We start from the raw sequence: 6,000 nt of genomic DNA, 5'->3' as shown, positions 1-6,000 counted from the left end.
CTGGTGGTCACAGCAAGCAACACTGAGCTCAGCGAACTGACAGTAGAAATGCTACTAGTAGGATGCTACTAACACATGCCACATCTTATAGACCCAGAGTAGCTGCCAGAGCAGCCTCTGGGACAAACCAGAAGTGAGTCAAGCTAGTCCAGAAGTGAATTGGCCAGAAAAGGAAGGGATTCAATGTTGCAGCACACAAGTGCCTGGCACATAGCCATTTTGGCATCCAGGCTGGGGGACTCTGATGGCACAAAGGTGTGACATAACAGCTGTCCGTAGATTCTTCAAACAAGCACAAACATTGGAGGCAGGGATTGGGCACTCATCAGGCTACAAACCCAGGGTTGGGGCTGTGCCTTCTACAGCCATCTAGTGCCTCCCCCCCCCCCCCACACACACACATACACACACTTGTAGCTACACTGGAATCATTGCATACTGTGTAGATAATTATCTTTGACCTGCTTGGGACGTCAAGAAGACTCAAACATAGGATGCTGTTTCACGGCTCAGATAGTTCCCATCAACAGGCTTTGACATTCAGACACTCTTTTGCACCCCCTGGAAGGATAAAGAACTGCTCCTTCAGGAGGCACCTGATCTATTCCACTTCCTTTTGCAGCTAGAGGGACTGCATAACCACCCAACACATTCTTTTAAGTAACCCCTCCTTATCTTATGTATTCTAGTTTTGAATAGAAAATCCAGTGTGCATCTAATGGCTTATTTAACCCCACTGTAACATTTCCCCCCATGTATGTTATATGTGTTCTTTTGACTTAAGATGCATTTCATGTATCTGATGAGGTGAGTTCTAGCCTGAATATGTTCGCTTTGGTAAATCTTTGAATCTTTCAGGTGCCATCAAGACTGCAGCAATAAATGACCCCAGTAGAATTTTCAACCCTGCCTTACAAATGTATATTTACTCAGTTGTGTTTAAATGTCTGTTTTTGGAGAATGAACAGAGCACAAGTACATTTCTCTCACCCTCCCTCCCTCCCGGAAATGATGGATGGTCTCTTTGCACTTCTGTTGGATGATGTGGAAGGAAGAGGGAGGGGCTGCTTTGCCCTGCAGGTGGGGAATACAGCCAGGGCTTTCCTCCCCCACCCCCCAGTCACGGAGGTGATCCATTCAGCTCCAGGCTGACTCTTCTGCTGCTGCAGCCACCACCTGTCCCTGCGCTGAGGGACATGGAAATTGACACCTCCTGCTGGCTGCACATAGAAAGCAAAGCCCACCCTGGCATTCACCTGGCCTGCTAAGGGAGAGTCTCTCTTCCTCTCTCCTTCTGTCATGCTTGCAAGCCAGGTAGCTGGTGGTGCTTCCATTTTCCTTCTCCTGCCTTTAGCAACCTTGCCTTTACATGAAGTTCCAGCAGGCAGTTGTCAAAGGGCTAGAGACAAGAAAGGGGCTAGAGTAAGAAAAGTTATTTCTTATTGGGTTAACTCCTTCCTTCCTTCCTTCCTTCCTTCCTTCCTTCCTTCCTTCCTTCCTTCCTTCCTTCCTTCCTTCCTTCCTTCCTTCCTTCCTTCCTTCCTTCCTTCCATACAGGACCAACAGAGCATAGGATAACAGTGTCAAATAGTATACAATGATAAAACAAAACAAAATTATAATACTGAAACATACAAAAAGCCAAATAAAATGTAATGTGTTTACATTTCTATCCTGACCCCTTGTCATCATGGAATTCAGGTTGACTTATGGGGGAATGGGGTTATTCCTAGGAAGTCCCCCATCCAGGCATTGCCCAGACCTTGACCTGCTTAGCTTTAGTAAGGGGGGGGTCATCGTGCTGCCCTGCCTTCCCAGGTGGTCCCAAGGGTCCTTGCCATGGCGCAGGTGGGGCTGTGGCATACAGGCCGAGCCTTCTAGCGCCCGCGAAGGCTTCCAGCCGCTTGAAACGTGCCAGAGAGGTGCCAGGAAGCCAACCGCGCTCCTCCTGGCCGTCGAGGGCCATCTCCAGCGACGCCGGGCTCTGGTCTGAGCCTCTCCAGCGAGCGGCAATCTGCCACGGCCAGCAGCGCCGCTGGGGGAGCAGGATTCCCTGCCGGCGCCCCTCTTCCCCGGCAGCGCGCGTGCGGGCGTGTGCGCCCCCGCGCGTGTGTTGGAGGGGGTGGGGTGGGGGTGTCACAAGGGGCTTCCCGGTGCCGGCGCCCTTCAGGACCCCGGCGAACGTGGCTTTATTTAATGAGCGCATCTTCGCTGACAGATTCATTATTTGTGTTCGGTTGCTGCAAGTCAAAACTGATTAGTTACACTTACTGCTGCAAAGATTTAATGATTTTATTGTTTATCTTCAATTTATTTTGATTAACATCTCCGTTTGTTTCATTGCCAGCGCAATTAGGGTGTAGCCGAACAGCGACGGCTTTAATTTTGTTGGAATTAAGATGAATAAGTGACGGATTATGGCACTTTGTTTAACAAATAAATCACCGTTAAAAGGATTGTATTAGTAATAAATGGGGAGGGGGGGAGACAGTCTAATTTAAATGCACGGATCTGTTCACTTCAAGTGTGCCAAATAGGGTGGCGCTGGGCGGAGGGGGGGTTTGTCATTTTTTAAAAAGATCTCCATTTGGAGGCTGAGGTTTTGGCAAGGATCTGAAAGTGGGGAGGAGCACCTTCCAGAAGCAGCCCTCGATTTCTGCGGAGGACGATGAGCCAGGGAAGAATAAATGATGAACTTCAGAGGTGGTGTTTCCCAGGAAGAGCAGCAATAAAAACAAACGGAAGATTAGAGGATAGGAGAAGAGAAAAACAGCTTGGGCTACATTCACACATCACAGGTAGAGGCGTCTTTAGGGGCCTCTGCGCTCGTAGTAGGCACGTGTGAATGGCGTAAATCGTTGCAAAGCGAGTCTTTAGGATCACAAAAATTTTGAAAACACACAGACAATGCCAGCGTCCCTCAAGAAGACTGCTTTTGTTAACCCTCACGTTTAAACTTCACATTGGTTTTTCTTTCGTTTTGTGTATGTATATGTGTGTGTTACACACACACAAACTTAGTTTAGCTCCTCCCTTATTCCAGGAACAGCAAACTGCCTTTCAAAAGAGAATCCCTGTATGTATGTATGTATGTATGTATGTATGTATGTATTAGTAGAAAAGAGCAAGAGTCCAGTAGCACCTTAAAGTCTAACAAAAATATTTTCTGGCAGGGTATGAGCCACTGTGAATTATGTATGTATGTATGTATGTATGTATGTATGTATGTATATTCTCCCTAGGCAGCAAAATGAGGCAGAAAGAGCAAGGCTGGTAGCAAGTGGCAGAATCTCCAAACAGCGGAGGAGCAGGAGGGCACCCGTGCCCAGGAGAAAGGGCTCACCTGAGCGCCCTGGTCTCCTGGACGTCACCCGAACATAAGAATTCCAGGCCGGGTTAGCCCAAAGTTCCACCTCATTCAGCATCTGTTTTTCCCCCGGGCAGTTTTTTTTTACTTCTGAATGTGAAGGTTTCACTCTGAATCACTGGACGGACCCATCTGATCTCCTTGAATTAATTTAATCCCTTCTGCAAGGAGATTTAGGTATTGGGAGGTACAACTGGCAAATTAAACTCAATTCGGTTTCTTTAAAACCGGGAAATAAATGTAGGTTTGCAAAAGTCTCATTTTATCGTCGCAAAGACAAGCACATTTTCCTGGATCTTGAAAGGCTTCCAAATGTATGCTGCAATAAACATTTTAGTCTTTGAGACGCTACTGGGCTTTGTTTTGTCCCCCCACCCTTTAAACATTCTTTCAAATCAGAAGCAGAGGTGGATGCTTAGGTCAGGATGCTCACCGGTCACCAGCCCCAAGCCCCTGTTGAAATGCGACGTGCCCACCTGTCTGATGGGCTTTGAGCTTCGCCTCGGAGTTTGGCTCAACTGGTGAATGAAGAGAGCTTCGTTTGCATGCTGGTTCACACTTCAATCCTCTATTTATTCTAGGGCACTTAGTTTAGCTCCTCCCTTATTCCAGGAACAGCAAACTGCCTTTCAAAAGAGAATCCCTATATAAAATATGAATGGAATGAAACTCTGACAGTGCAGGCAGCTTGAAATGGCTTACTTCTTCACTGCAGGGAAGCAGTTTTAGTTGGTAGGGTTGGGTGTAGTTGTGTTTAACTTATCTGGCCATTTGGGTTCTGGGGTGCTCCATTTCTAACAGCTGAGGAAAAACTGAACAAGAGCCATCCCTTCTAACAAACAGTAGTTATATTACACTTTCCCCTTATCCTAGGGCTTTATTTTTCATTATTTGACAAACTTGCAGATTTGTTTACATTTAATTGATGGATTGACTGACTAATGATGAAACAATAGAAGGCCCTACAGGAAATATTTGCCTCTAAGTGAGCTGGCCCTTCTCTTGCTCAAAATAGCTCCTCTCTTAGTACTCTGGCAGAGGAACCAGGACGGCTTCTGGGGCGCAAGGGTGCAAAAAAGCCAGGAGTACATTTTGTGGCACTCCAAATTCCCAAGGCCCCAGGCATGAAGTAACAGAGGGGGCAGCCAGGTTGGCCAATAAACAAAAGCTTGGCTTTCACCTTTGCAAGCCGGGCCTATGCAGGACACCCCAACACTTGCCTTCAGCTGCACCTTCAGAAGCTGTGGAAAGAATGGAAGGTCTATGGGCACCCACACAGGAAAGCGGGTCTCCTTGGAGCCCAAGGGATACACAGTCTGCAAAGGGTCAGTGCTCTTCCCCTGACGCAGAGGCTCCATCTGGCTAGAGAAATCTCAGGAGGCTCTGGGTAAGCTTAGAGGCTCAGGCAGAGGTCAGGTGAACAGAAAACTGCAAGAACAGGGTGAGCTTTTTGTTTCAAAACACAGCTTGAGAATCCGAGCCAGAAAATGACAGAGGTGGGGGTTGATACTTGCTATGCTGTTTCCAAAGAAGAAGAAAATACAAAGCACCTGAATGATCCAAGAAAACTTTTAAATTTTTTGTGCTCACTATAACACAGGGCCTTCTGCCCATTGAGTCTAAATATGAGATTCTTGAGTTTGATCTGTTGGGAGTTTGTGATTCTGCTCAGTTTTAGGATATCAGCCCAACAAACTCTGCCATACCAAGGTGCCATCAAACTCCTGATTTCCAGATTACTGTTCTCAGAGAGAATACTTAGCATTTGCATAAAACCAGGGTGTTCAAAGTACTTCACTTATAATATTGTCGAAGGCTTTCACGGTCAGAGTTCATTGGTTCTTGTAGGTTATCCGGGCTGTGTAAGACCACGGTTACACAGACCACGGTTACACAGCCCGGATAACCTACTTCACTTATATATTATAATAATCTTTCCAACAACCCTGCATGGTAGGATCACATCATCCACTACTCCCATTACTATTTGTTATGTGGGGGAAGTATGCCATTAGGAGACTAAGGCTTTCTTAGGCTAGCTAATGAGCTTGTGACAGAGATGAGATTTTAACCAATTACTTCAGAAATGCTGCCTCCTTTTCTTAGCCAGGATAGGAGGCACTTTCTTACTGAGCTGCACTTCCTTTTCCTGTTAGGTCTTAAAAAATGGGTTGGAACTGAATGTGGCAAATCACAGTCTGGAGGTAATTTGGAGCATTCACAAGATCAGTGTAGAAGTCAACCAAGACACTAAAGTTTTAGCTTTGCTAGGACCTAACCAGCTGGAGGCTTCAGTACAGGTCTAAGGGCCTGAAACGTTTACCAGACTGGATCTGGAAATTATTTGTGTTGATCTGTAGGTTCAGAAACCAGGTTTTAGCAGCCAATGGATTAAGAACTGTAGGGACTGAAGAGCAGAAACATCCATTTAGTCCAGCGTCCTGTTTCCAAAAGTGCCTCTGGGAAATCCACAAGCTGACAACCTTCCACTGTTGCCCTCTCCGGCGCTTGATAATTAGAGGTGCACTGCCCCTGGACATGGAGGTTCGGTTCAGCTGTTAGGGCTACTAGCTGCTGATCCACCATGAATTCTTAACCATTTTTAAAAAGCAGCCATCCAAGACACATTAACC

Source organism: Euleptes europaea, chromosome 14 (assembly GCF_029931775.1).
Source record: "Euleptes europaea isolate rEulEur1 chromosome 14, rEulEur1.hap1, whole genome shotgun sequence".
NCBI classification, from domain to species: domain Eukaryota; kingdom Metazoa; phylum Chordata; class Lepidosauria; order Squamata; family Sphaerodactylidae; genus Euleptes; species Euleptes europaea.
Note: the sequence above shows the minus strand (reverse complement) of the source record.